Below are 14,167 nucleotides of genomic sequence, written 5' to 3'. Positions count from 1 at the left end.
TCAGATGCGCTCTGGTGCTTCAGGTTGGACAGAAAGAGACTTATTCTTTTGGTAAAACTGGCTGCTTCGCTCCGCCTCACTGCGTTACCACCTGGCTCGCCACCATTTAGCGGAAGGGGAGGTGCGGTCCTTAGTTCCGATAGAGTCCCCGGTCACCCACAGGTGGCACTGCTCGGGGCTCTCCCGGGCCAGGGGTGTCCGTGTCCTCGCGGGGCGGCTGGGGGGGCAGAAGGAGGAGGTTCCTGCGTCCAGGAAACACCAGGGACATTCCCGCGACTTCCCCGAAACTCCCGCTGGGTCCCGGGAGCCGGAACGCGTAAGCGACCCACTCCCACCTCCAGTCTCAGAACCGCAGCAGAGCAGTGCAAGCAGGTCGCCGCCGGCCTCCGTGAGCTGGAGGCGGAGCCCTCGCGGGCCGGGCGGTCGCCGGGCCGGCCTGGGCGGGGCGAGCGGGGAGGGGGCGGGGCTCCAGACGCGGGACTCTGCGGCCCGGGCGGACTCCAGTGTTCCGGGCTCCGCGAAGCCGGCGCGCTCCAGCCAGGTAAGGGCGCTGCGGGCCGGCGGGGGCGGCCCTGGGCCTGCGCCACTCGGGCGGGGAAGGGTGGGTGGGGATGCGTGCGGCGAGAGGAGGGTTTCACCAGCCCAGGGGCTGACTCTCGTGGAACCAGGAAGGATTTTCTCTACCCCGCGCGGCCGTGAGCCGGAGCGCGCCGCCCCAGGTGAGGACCCGCGTCCCCTGCGGGCTCCGGAGGGACAGGTGCGCGTCCCGGCGTGGCCGCGCCTTCTGGCGGCCGCAGTCGCTCCGGCGCTAGCTTCTCCCTAGGAGCGCTCGCCCCTTCTCCTTTAGAGTCTCGGGACCGAGGCCCTGAAGCAAATTCTACGTTGGGTTCACTTCCCAGCCGCGCCGCGGACTTCATTTCTCCTCTCTTGGGCAGCAGCGAAGTCTTGGTGCGAGAGTTGGCAGAATCGACAGACTTTCCACGGTTGCATGTGTCTGAGTGCCTCTCCCTACCAGCCTCACACTTTTAAATCTGGGAAACTATGTTTGAATCTTGATAGCAGGGAGTCGGTGAATACATGTGTTGGGAAAACTAGGGCCTTGACTCGGGGATGTGCTCTTTCCTTCGGATCCTAAATTTCCTTTTGGTTTGATTTTTTTTTTTTTTTCCCCCTCCATGGAAGAAGAACAAGTTGCTGTGTATCAGATTCGGAAACAGTCTCATCTGTTGCCATTCTTTGGAAACTGGAAGACTTGATTAGAAGGGTAGGTCTCAGTGTTAAGTTAGAATAACAGGATGACTGGTAGCTAAGTGGGTTTGAAGCTTATCCAAAATAGTTCTGAGTATGTACCCTGTGTTTTTCCAGTGAATGCCCATTTTTTTCCTCTTAGGAAATTCTGAGAATTCACTTTTTTTCTAGATAATTCTTCCCTAAAGAGCCAGAAAGGAGGAAATACTCCCAACAAACCAGTAGGTTTCCCAAGTAAGTTTAGGATTTAACAGGTTGGTTTGTGATACTGGTAGCTTAGTTGTTGAGAATCGCATGGAGTATCATGATTTATATGGAGAATAGAAAATGTGTATAACAGTCTCCTTAAGTATTTGAATTTTTTTGTTTGTTTGTTTAGGTACATTCTCATTGTTTAGGGAAAAGCTGTACTTTCCCGAAACTCCAGTTAATCTGATCAGTATATTCTTTTGTCAGATCTAGATGCTTACTGCATTTATGCTAATAACCTTGATTCTTCCCAGAGGGTGTGTACATTTTGGTTTGTAGAACTGTATAGAGCAAGCCTTGCAAACAGTGCGAATCAGTGTTGTTTGATTGGCAAACCTCTAGTTCGCCACACACAGGTTCTTGAACTAGAATTTTCACATCTTCCCAAATAGGGGGGAAAAAAAGAATATTAATATATGCTCTAGCACTGTCAACCTGTTCCTTGCTTATTGTGTATCAAAATAGTCCTCGTATTTTGTCAGCAGCTAGTCACTCAAGGGCAGAGTTTGTGTTTTATCAAATAGTGAATCTCAAGAAAAAGGAGATCTTTGCTTCCTAAGTTGACCCTGGACAGGATGGCTGGTGGCATTGTGGCTGTGTCTGGCCACTTTTTGCTTGGGGAAGAATTGCTAGTAGAGACCTTCCTCTGTGTGTACAGAGTGCTGGCAGCCTGAGCCTTGCGCTCCAGGCATATCTCTACCTCCAGGTTCCCCCAGGTTGGCCTGGTTGGTGCCTCCCTCCCCCACCCCAGCTTTTCCAGCTCCTTGGCTTCCACCCCACTCCCCTGCTCCTTGGAACTCCACCCTTGGAGAGAATCGTTTTCTTGTTCAGGGTAGGGATAGTCCACGTGGTTGACACGGCTGTTGACTCCCAGCTTGGTGCATAGATTCTGTTGATGATGGGACTGCCTGTATCATAGCCCTTACTATGTTCTTTTATCCAGTCTGCTCAGGCAAAGTGGAGCAACTGACGTTGAACCCAGATCAATCACTGTGAAGGCTAGCTGCCTTGGTTGGATTAACTGGAGTCTGCTAGAAAGGAGTGCAATTGGTCCATGTTCCCTGGCAGTTCTAAAATTATCCTGTCACAGGAGATTATGCCATGAGACTAGCTTTGTTGAAAAGAATCCCAGAGGAGAGAGGCATAGCAGTTACCTTCACCTACAAGCATGCCTCCACCCAGGCTTGCCTTTGCGTCTCTGCCCTGGCTCAGCCAGTCCTCCTTGGATTGGATTATAACTATTAACTTTCCCACTAAGTCTGACTGTTCAGAGCTCAGATGACCACAGCTGCATGGTCTAGATGTAGAAAACGATATTTTCTTTTGTTTAGGCGAAACAAGGCTGGAATTTTCCCAAACAAATTATTAGGGAAACAAAACAAAAGGAAATAATAAAAGGGCACAGAAGCCACTCTGTTTTTGTTTTGTTTTGTTATATTCTCCTCTTTCTTTTTAGTTTTAAACTTTTAATCCAAGTTACATTTTTCCCTCTCCAGAAATAAACACTTGTGATTCTCTGAGCTGGTTATTTTGATATTTATTCCTTGTAGGTGATACTTGTAGTTGCATTTTTCAGTCTGAAGCTTTATCTGTTCACTTCCCGCTGTGGAAGACGATGACTTGGTTCTCTTTTTCCCTCTGACCCCCCATCTAACCACAGCTTCCTTATTTTCCTATCCTTGCAATAGTTAAACGGTAATTAGATCAATATTCATCGCCAAGCCAAGTACAACTTATTTTCTTTGGAGTCAGTAATTGCTTTGTTTGTTCACTGACTTAGCTTTTTATGTACTCATCATTAATTTTACACAAAGCTTTTGGATAGTTTTCAGATTCTTCCCTCAGATGCATCAGGTATTCTGTCAGTTGCATTTTCCTTGAAGAAGGTGTCCCTGAGCTTCCTGGCTTGCTCTAGTCTGGACTGGCCACCTTCTATGTATGGGCACAGATGTCACTCTGAGGACCTCCCTTTGTCATCATCCTGGGAGTCCCCATCGTTTCTCTCCTGTGTCAGTTCTCCTCGTGGCATATGCCTTTCTCATCTCTGTAGACTCCTTTGTTTTGGTGTAGCCCATCCTCAATAAATTTCCTGGTGAAGGCTGCACAGGATGTGTATTTTTTTCTATTTAGTTTATTGATTTGTGTTTTGTCTGTTCATTTTATAGCAAGTGCTGAAAATATGTTTACCACTGTCAACTGACAGTTTATCTGCCTGCAGACTTATAGGATGGAAGATTTGAAGGCATTGTCTCATCATCCCCTTCTGGATTGTGGTGTTGCTCTTGAGAAATTCAGATTCCTTAATTGTAAAATTGTTCTGATTCCTTAATTTTATCTGTAACCTTTCTATACACCTGCTGTTTTTGGAAGGAAGTTTATAGAATTCCTTTCTGGAATTTTATAGAATTTTCTCTTGGCCTCCATAATCATGAAATTTTCATGATGTATGCTACAGTATGGATCTGTTTACATCCATTGTTCTGGGTTCTTCCAGTCCAGAAATCTGTCTTTCAATTTGGGAACTTTTCTTGAGTTTTCTTATTGATCATTACTTTTTCTCTGTGATTTCACTTTCAGAACTTATTGTTCAGATGCTCGATGTTTTGGGCTGGATACTAGATATTTTCTTACCTTTTCTTTACTCTTATCTATCTTTTTATTTTTTATTTCTGTTTTGGGGGAGATTTTCTCAATATTATCATGAACTCCTTCCACTGAGTTTTTCATGAGTGTATCATATTTTAAATATTTAAAATTAAAACCTTTTTGTTCCCTGAATATATATACATACGTATTTGTGTGTGGCTTTTGTATTTATTTCTTTCTTGATTTTCTTTTATGATTTCAGTGCCTTATCTTTCTGAGGAGTTTGGTTTGTTTTTTTTTTTAAAGATTTTTTCCTTCCTGCACAGACTGTTTCCCCAGGTTGCTATTGTCTGTTTAGGTCTTTACCTTTTGTTTTAGAGACTTTCCATGTATTTCTGATATCCTGCGTTGTCTACTCATATCTAAGTGGGAGATTAAAAAGCTAAAGATGTAGTGGGTTTGTTGACTGGGAGATTCACTATTGGGTGATTTAGGGAAACTCTGATGTTAGTACCTCTTGGGCTGGTGAGGGTGCTCAGAAAAAGCTCTTGCAGTCTTTTTCCTGGCTGATGGGAAGAGCCTGGCTGTCAGGGATCTGGGAACTAGGTGGAGAAGAAGGCTGATTGTCTCAGCATCTGCATGTTCATGTAACCCCCCCATGGTATTAAAACACCCGAGCTGTGGTTGACATACTCCAATACAGAGACCTTCTCTTTTCTGCCCTCTTTGTGGGTAGTTACATGTTCATGTAACTCCTCTGGGGGGAGAGGCAGGGAAGAAACTCCAGGTGTTTTTTTGCTGGGGTGGAGAAGGGACAATCATTTAACTGCTCAGACTGGCTGAGACCTGGGAGACCTAATTGCTTCCTTAGGAGGCTTTCAATTTTCATTTTCAATCACCCCTACCCCTACAGGGGGTGCCATTGTCTTGACTTATTTAGATTGCAAGGAGATCAAACCAGCCAATCCTAAAGAAAATCAACTCTGAATATTTGCTGGAAGGACTGATGCTGAAGCTCCAGTACTTTGGCCACCTGATCCGAAGAGCCAACTCATTGGAAAAGACCCTGATGCTGGGAAAGATTGAGGGCAGGAAGAGAAGGGGATGACAGAGGATGGGATGGTTATATGGGATCACCGACTCAGTGGACATGAGTTTGAGCAAACTCTGGGAGATAGTAAAGGACATGGAAGCTTGGCGTGCTGCAGTCCATGGGGCTGCAAAGAGTCGGACATGACTGAGACTGAACAGCAACAATTTAGCATTTTCAGATTCCATGGTATAAATTTCACTATTGCCTCTTTTCTCATTCTCCCCATCCTTGTGGGTTTGTCCCTCAGTTGTCATTTTATTGGACTCTCAGGTGGGAGAGAAAGCAGGAGGTTTGTTTACTCTGCTCTTAGTGCTCAAGTGTAGCTTTAGCCACGGCAGTGTGCTGCTATTTTTCCTACCTTTACCCAGGCTCAGCATTTTCTTTTATTTTTAATTTGATTTAATTTTTTTACTTTTTGGGTGCACCATATGGCATGTGGGATCCTAGTTCCTTGACCGGGGATCAAACCTGGGCCCCCTGCATTGGAAGCACGGAGTCTTAACCACTGGACCACCAGGGAAGTCCCAGTAAACATTTTCTAACCAGCCTGGGTGTATTTTCTCACCCAGCCCAGTTTAGGCCCCTCATTCCTTCTTATACCACTCTAAGGATTTCCTGCCAGTTGATTCCAGTGGCCCTAGGAAACAAAACCCCTCTCCAGCCCTAGCTTGAGTAGAGTATAGTTACTCGTCATAGAACCCTGGTTCCTGCTTTTCCAATTGGCTTTGTCTAGGAGGACTCATTATGTCACCTTGTCCTCTGAGTGTTATACCTTTCAGTGAAGCTCAGCCTCTATAAGTCTAATATTTTAAGCTGGAAGATGAGCCTGGTGTCATTGGTGATCATGTGGTCTCCAGTGGAAATTATCATATTTCCTTCTGGAGGCATTTATCACATAGTTGCCTTATCAACAGCAACATCCTCTCTTCCCATTTCAGAGCTCATTCCTTTTCTTGGAATGGGCACCGATCTCCTGTTTCTGGCTTGGATGAGCAGGGATGACGGACTTACCCTGCTCCTCACAGATGATCACAACTTTCCCAATCCTGTTTTACCGGCTGAGACATCCTTTAGGATCCCTTAATGCAGTGTGATCTTCCAGCTTTCTATCGCAGTAGCTTGACAATACCAGCATGATTTTCTGGTTATGCATAGAGGAGTGATGCAAGAGTTAGCTTCCACTGAGGTAGGAAGAGTGTTGATCACACACCACCTTATCTGTGTAGAAAAAGCAAAGCTCTATACTCTCATGATGGCGTCTGTGCACTGGGAATCCAGAAAAACCAGTGCTGTCAGTTGCTACAGTGGAGCAGATACAGCAATCATTCTGAAGGATGACAGCGAAGGATAGGATGGTTAGGAAACACTCAGCTGAACTCACTGGGTAGCACTGTGAACAAAAGCTTGGCCAAGGGGAATACCTTCGGTGCTCATTCCTCCCTCTGTATTTCCACAGGTGTTCTTCCCTTTTTCTAAACAGAACCTTTGAAGACAGCGCAACATCTTTTCCCAAGCAGCATACCTTTTTTTTAATGTGCTGAGTAATTCATATAAGTTCTTCTTTTTGTCTTCTTAGCTGAAATGTGAACTCTCCCAGGTTAAGAGCGCATGTCTAATGAATACTAGATCATTGTATCGGGTGAATTTTTCAGATAATGGTCAACACTTGACAGTTAAAATACACACACACACACACATGTATATTGTCATAATTATCCAAGTTGTATCCAATAGTCTATATTCACTAAATTCTTTTTTAATCTATTATATTTTTATTTTTTTAAACTTTTTATTTTTTATCAGAATATAGCTGATTAACAAACAGTATTGTATATTCACTAAATTCTTGATTATACTTTCGCTTCTCTTTGGCTGAATAGACTGAAGCCATACAGTATTCAATTTAAGTATTCCCAAGTATATTATTTAGAAATAATCCTGATTGGAAACATTGAGAAGACAACATTAATTTTACTTATTATTAGTTGTTTTTCACCCATATATTTCTTAGCATAGTGTCGTGATTGTCTTGATTTTTATAGCTAAGGAGAGTAGCTTTGGAAGAGGAAGGGAAGTGTGTGCAAGCTAGGTTTCTAGTCCTCTAGGTTTTATGTTTCTAAAAGAGGAAGATTTCTTTGGATTTCAGCAGTATTTCATATATTTTTCCTTTGGTAACTACAAGCCATTTATTTTTTTACGTTGAGAGCTTTGGAAATGCTTAGCTATAGAATGTCAAAATGTAAAAATGTCACGTCGTCATGTGCTGCGTGGAAGGCGTACAACGTAGAGCTCAGTCGTGTCCTACTCCTTTAACCTTATGCTTTTGCAAATCCTGGCCTGATTCAATAGGGAAAACTTGTAGTGTCTCTTCTTTTTATCCTGAATAGAGTTCTAATAGTGTTTTTCTGTTAGCTCTTTCTTTAGAAGCTGTCATGTCCTCAGGTATCCCCCAATATTAAGTTTCAGCCACAACTTGTGAGATTTCCACATGACTACCCCAAAGTTAAATTGTGTGTTTTTTTTCCTACATAGTAGTGATTTCAGTATTTATTATTCTGCAAATACAATTTAAGCATGCAGTAAAGTTAGTTTTTACCATTGGGATTATTTTTGTTTCACAGAAGGCAGTTGGCTTTCTATTTTATTTTCCTGCCTTGAGTAATAAAAATGCTTGATCCTTTAAGCATGCAGAGAAAAAGAAAACAATTTAACTGAGTTTTGAGTGCTGTTAGATATGTAAGTTTTAAGTATGAATGCTTTTTACTTTTTAAAAATGGTATTCAGCTTATTTGTCACATATTTAAGCCAATTACAGAAGCAGTGCAATAAAGAATTCTTGTTCATAGATTCTGGAATCATAGCTGAAGGTTTTTGAGACTCAGCTGGTGACACATCCTGCTTTGCTCCCCCAGACCAAGGATGGAGCTCTGCCTGCCAGGAGCACTCCCCAGCTCTCACTGTGCACTCTGGACTCTCCCTGCCATCGTTAAAAAGAAGTCATTCTGTAGAATTTTATATATCCATTGTTAAAAAATTGTGAACAATACTGAAACTTTCAAAAAAGAGATTTAAATGACCCCCAAACTGTTCCAGAGAGAATCTTTGTAAACTCCCCTCTCCATCATCTTTATCATCATTTGACTTTCTACAAATCTTTAGCAACTTTCTAGAAAATAATTAACCAAAGGAGCATTGTGTGCACCCCTTTATGTGACTCCAAATTCTATAATTTTTACATATATAACACACACATATATAAATAACTAAACACACACACGTGTGTGTGTGTGTGTGTGTGTATACTTTATGATATTATACTTAGACATGCTGTTCTTTGGGTAACAGTGTTCAAAATAGGCATCTTCTTATAGGAATAATTATCATTTTTAGTAGCCCGGTGACTGTCTTGTTAATATGCAATGGTATTTTTGTACCACTCCCCAATTGTTGGACATATTTTTTGTTTGTCTTTAAGTAAATAGTGTTGCTTTATCTTTTTCCCGTTTGGGAATTGTTTTCTCAGGAAATATTTTTCAAAATACCGCTCTGGGATTAAAGGATTTCTAGTTTCCATTAATCATTGTCAGCAGGTACGAAATACTAATTTGTAAAAACTCACTGGCTGTGTAAAGTTTCCATTACCTCTTTTTTGACCTTTTGGATCCACGGTATCTCTTTTGGGTGAAGACATAAGGTTTATCTGGAGTTCTTGAGGCCATGCCATGTACCCAGTTGTAGGTCAGATAGTGAAGCTGGGGTACTCTGACAGGTTTACTTGCGGAGACGATGCTGAAGCGGAAGCTCCAATACTTTGGGCACCTCATGCGAAGAGTTGACTCATCGGAAAAGACCCTGATGCTGGGAGGGACTGGGGACAGGAGGAGAGGGGGACGACAGAGGATGAGATGGCTGGATGGCATCACCGGCTCGATGGGCATGAGTTTGAGTAGACTGTGGGAGTTTGTGATGAACAGGGAGGCCTGGCGTGCTGCGATTCATGCATGGGGTCGCAAAGAATCGGACACGACTGAGCGACTGAACTGAACTGAACTGATGTTCTTGTTGATAAATGTCTACAGCCTCCTTTTATTTTGTTGGATATCTGGTAGGAAAAGCTTCCAGAGATCAGTAACAAAATGTGGAGGGGTTGTAACGAGTTCTGTGAAACTAAATTTGTCTTTAGTACCTGGTCTAGGGTTCATGAACCTTTCTGGAAGTGGGAAAGGTGTTACATATGTTCAGTAGGGAATTCCAACTCTCCCACCCATTTCCCCATTCCTGGACTACAAGAGGAAGTAGGAGGGGCAGGCAACCGGTAACTGGAGAGAACTTTGTAGTGATGCAGATTAAGAACTGGAGCAGAGTGAATTCCTATTCGGATCCCTACCCCGACTCCCCCCAATCTCTGTCTGATGTTTAAAGCCTAGGCTAGATTTCTAAGTTAGCCATTATGTGGTATTGTGTTCCCGAGCCTCAGGCTTTTCATCCATTAAACAAAGCATAATGACACCTAATTAACAGTCCACTTCAGAAAGATTCATGGCCTAATGCTTGTAAAAGACTTTGAGCTTTTCCCAGAATGTTTTATATACATTCATGAGTGATGAAGTGGCCTGCTCTATTTAGCAAAGGACATAAATTATGGGTTTCCCAGGTGGCACTAGTGATAAAGAACCTACTTGCTAATGCAGAAGATGTCAGAGACGCGGGTTCAGATCCCTGGGTTGGAAAGATTCCCCTGGAGGAGGGCATGGCAACCCACTCCAGTGTTCGTGCCTAGAGAATCCCATGGACAGAGGAGCCTGGCAGGCTACCGTCCACAGGGTTGCAAAGGGTCGGACACAATTGAAGCAACTTAACATATGTATATTATGCCCATTTTACAGATGAAAAAAGTGAGCCTCATAGAACATAATGCCTTGTTGAGAATCAGATGATAAATTTAATGTGGCGTCTGTGGAATTTTTCTTGGTCTTTGTGGAGGAACTGACTCATTTGAAAAGACCCTGATGCTGGGAAAGACTGAAGGTGGGAGGAGAAGGGGACGACAGAGGATGAGTTGGTTAGATGGCATCTGACTCAATGGACATGAGTTTGGGTAAACTTTGGGAGTTGGTGATGGACAGGGAGGTCTGGTGTGCTGCAGTCCATGGGGTCGCAAAGAGTCGGACACTACTGAGCGACTGAACTGAACTGAACTTGTGGAAAGAGTGGAATCTAAAACAAATTCTGCACGAGTGTATGTGTTGGCAAAGTGGATTTTACAGTTTTTAAGCAGATATAACCTTTTGCCGGGATAGGCTACTCCTTTGTGAGGAGGAATCATGTTTGACAAATTCCCTAGAGTTCTTGAGGAACATTGGTTGCATAGTTGTGGAAGCTAGGGATAAACTGTGAAAAGACTCCACACAAAGGCTATTAAATAAATTGAGTCAGTGGGAGGCTGGGAGAAATATTTTTAAAAGTCAGAAATAGGGAGGGGACTGGAAGACAGAACAGAGGTTAAGCATAGATGGACATTTCTCAGATTACAAATGTGAGTAAGTTAGTTTATTTATTACTATTTCTAAAGTAAAACATGTAGAAGAGGGAGTACACAGTGTAAACTCCCAAGTTTACAGTCAACCTGAACCTTTTGGGACATAAAAAGCCAAATTGCTTTAGCCTCCAACTAATAAAACTAAATGAAAAAAAAAAAAAAAAAGCCAAATTGCTGGTCTCAAGTTCATGCAAAATGTCAGGGAAGTAGTAAAGAAAGCATTTAGGTAAAATGAATCCATCTGTACATAGAAATGGATGTTCTAGTTTGCTCAAGAATGAGATTCAGATGTTACTGTCAATTCTTAACTGAAGACATTGATTCACTGTAGGATTTGAAACAAAAAAGCTAGCTACATCTTAGCTGTTGTTACACATCATCCAGAAATGCTACCCTACCGGTTTTCATGATTCTTAAGCATGTAAGATTGTTTCATCAATGTACCTTAAAAACATAATGGACTTAGAAAAAAGCAAATATATTAATCTGCAGCATAGAGGATTGAGTAAATAATTCTGCCCAATTCTTTGGTCTAGAAAGATAAATGCTGAGGAGATGTGTGGACACGGTGCACCCTCTTAAGCCGTGGCAGCCTGAGCTCCGTTGTACAGGAAGACCTTTCATTTGCACCTTCTTTATTTCCAAATCATGCTCCAGTGGCCCCCTTGTAGTTAACTGAGCATGTAAGATGTGCCAGGCTCCATGCCCAGTTCTTTACATTAGATTCTCACATTTAACCCTCCCAACAATCCCTGTAAAGTGGGCAAGATTATTTTTGGCATTTTGTAGATAAAGAGCCTGAAGGAGACTCGGGGAAATTTGGTTACGTGGTAGAGCCAGAGTTCAGAACACACAGTCTGACTCCAGTGTAGTCTGCAAGCTCTCCTGAGCTACACATACTGAGCTGCCTGCTTGCCCGCTGCCTCTGTTATTTTCCCTCCTGGTCAACAGAGTTGGACAGCCTGGAAGAAAACATAGAAGGCTGCTTCAAACAAAACTAAAAGCAACCAGTTCCCCTGGGTATCATTCCAAGCCCCTTAGCACTATAGGTCCTAAGATGTCTTCACAGAGGCACTGATGAATAGAAATATTCTGTGAGGGACTTCCCTGGTGGTACAGTGGCTAAGACACCATGCTCCCAATGCAAGGGGCCTGGGTTTGATACTGGTCAGGGAACTAGATCCCACATGCCGCAACTAAAGATCCTGCATGCTCAACTAAGACCCATGCAGCCAAATAAATAAATACATATTAAAAAAAAGAAATATTCTGTGTGCCAGACATGTAATTTAGAAGTTTCTAGTTGCCACACTAAAAAAAGCAAAACACAGCAAGTGAAATTAATTTTAATAGTATATTTTGGGTAACTCAGTATATGAAAAACATTTTACCATATAACCATATGAAAGTTATTAATGTGATACTAGAAACAACTCAGGAGCTTACTATGAGCAATATAGTATAATGCAATGCAAGTCAATAGAATATCTTATGCAGTACAGTGGATAAAGTAAAATGCAGTCCTACCAAAGTTAGGAAACATTTTATACCACTTAAGTTTTAAATTTTAAATTAAAATCAATTAAAATGAAATAAAAAAATTAGTCCTCAGTTGTAATAGCCACATATCAAATGCTTAATTGTTGTTTGCAGTGAGTGTCTACCATATTAAATGGAGCAGCCCCATAGCAAAAGTTACTGTCTGTTTCCAGAGGCCTGGGGACTCCAGCTTCTCTATCCCCACCCTATTCCTTGACCCTTTCCAGCCCCCATGTCATCTTCCTTGCCTGTACCCAGGGCTGCCATGTACAGTTATGCAGGTTATTCACTGCAAAACTCTGGGATGTCATTCAGGTGGACGATTTGGTAGATGTGTTTACTGTGAGGATGCAAGTGAAGTGTCTAAATGAAGAGACATAATTTCCTAATTCATGCAAAGGCATTTTTTGGGGGAGGGGGCAGTGGTTGCAGTCCTTTTATACCTTGCTAGCATTCCCGCAGTTGGGCCTGGCATTTTTCTCTTGTATGCTCAGGACTTTCCCAGTATTCACAGCCTACGGCTAAAAGTAAGGAAGCAGCTTCAGTCACCGTCGCCTCTCCCCAAAATCATGTCACAAAGCCATAGTCATTTTTCCTGGTAGTTTACCTTGGAGCATGTGTCTCACTCACCACTGTCTCCTTGGTGCCTGGCACGTAGTATATAGGTGCTGAACACATTCACTGATTTGAATTGTCATCTGAGTTCGTTCAGGGCCCCTGTATTGTTGAGTTGCCCTTAATGAATCTTGACCTGAGGCTGATTTTCCCAGGCTGATTTGACCTGGCTCGCTCTCTCACTGACTCACAACTCACCCTTCATGTGGTAACCTTGTTCTGAATAATAATTGTCATGATTTTTATTATCACTGATAATAGCTACCGTTTATTGATCCCTGTTCATCAGGCATTATGCTTAGCAGTTTATGTGCATTATTTCATTTAATCTTTCCAAACATCTCTAGAAGGTAGGTACTGTTTTATAAGCGGGAAACTGAGGCACTGAGAAATTAAGTAATTTACTTGAGGTCACACAGGTGGCTCAGTGATAAAGAATTCGCCCTCAATGCAGAAGACACAGGAGATGCAGGTTCAATCCCTGGATCGAAGATCCTCTGGAGGAGGAAATGGCAACCCTCTCCACTGTTCTTGCCTGAAAAATCTCATGGACAGAGGAGCCTGGTGGGGTACAGTCATGGGGCCCCAAAGAGTCAGACCCGGCTGAGAGGCTGAACAGACATACTCAGCCGCTGCTGCTGCTGAATCGCTTCAGTCGTGTCCGACTCTGTGTGACCCCATAGGCGGCAGCCCACCAGGCTCGCCCATCCTAGTCAGTGTCAAAGCTGAAATTGAAAACCAGTTCTGTCTGACTTCAAAGCCCTTCTAATGGTTTAAGTGACAAAACTGGGCTTCTCTTTTGGTATCTGGGGCCTGACTGACAAGTCACTACACTGTCTTTGCCCCGACTTCCTTCTTTTGGGGAACTTCTATTCACAGTCCATGTAGTTTGGGTGGGGTTGACACCACCGCCAAGGATGGTCATGTGACTCAGCTTTGGCCATTCTGAGAAGTGCCTCCTTACCTGGCCAGGTGATCGGTCAGAGGTGAGCACATGACCTGGACTCACTCAGGCTCTTTTTCTGGTTCAGTTTAAGAGAGGAGGCATTTTTCTCCCTCTGGGATTTTTAGTCTGCTAGAGTAATGTAACCTAGAACTTCTGGTGGCCATCTTTCCACTGCATGGAGGCAGCTGTTTGGAGGAGGAGGGAGTGAATGAGGCTGGCGTGCAGAGAGAAGTGCTAAGTGGTTGAGAGCACAGATTGCAGCCTTTGAAACCCAGCATCCAGGTGGGCCTGAAGCATCCAGGACTTCTTGGTTATGTGAGCCAATGCATTCCTTTTTGCTGTTGTTGTGTGC

General features: G+C 43.3%; 1 protein-coding gene across 2 annotated transcripts in view; it reads left to right on the top strand.

The window, feature by feature from the left end:
- Positions 1-458: 458 nt before the first annotated feature.
- Positions 459-14,167, top strand: part of TEC (tec protein tyrosine kinase) — a 146,390-nt gene continuing 132,681 nt past the window's right edge. Inside the window, exons 1-2 of one of the 2 annotated variants that reach the window (XM_070458022.1) lie at positions 466-541; positions 1,183-1,264. The gene's annotated coding sequence lies outside the window, so the exon portion shown is untranslated. Of the gene's footprint in view, positions 542-1,182; positions 1,265-14,167 lie in introns of both variants that reach the window. The other variant, XM_070458021.1, reaches the window with a different exon arrangement.

Source organism: Odocoileus virginianus, chromosome 29, assembly GCF_023699985.2.
Source record: "Odocoileus virginianus isolate 20LAN1187 ecotype Illinois chromosome 29, Ovbor_1.2, whole genome shotgun sequence".
NCBI lineage: Eukaryota > Metazoa > Chordata > Mammalia > Artiodactyla > Cervidae > Odocoileus > Odocoileus virginianus.
This window is presented reverse-complemented; position numbering and strand designations above follow the sequence as displayed.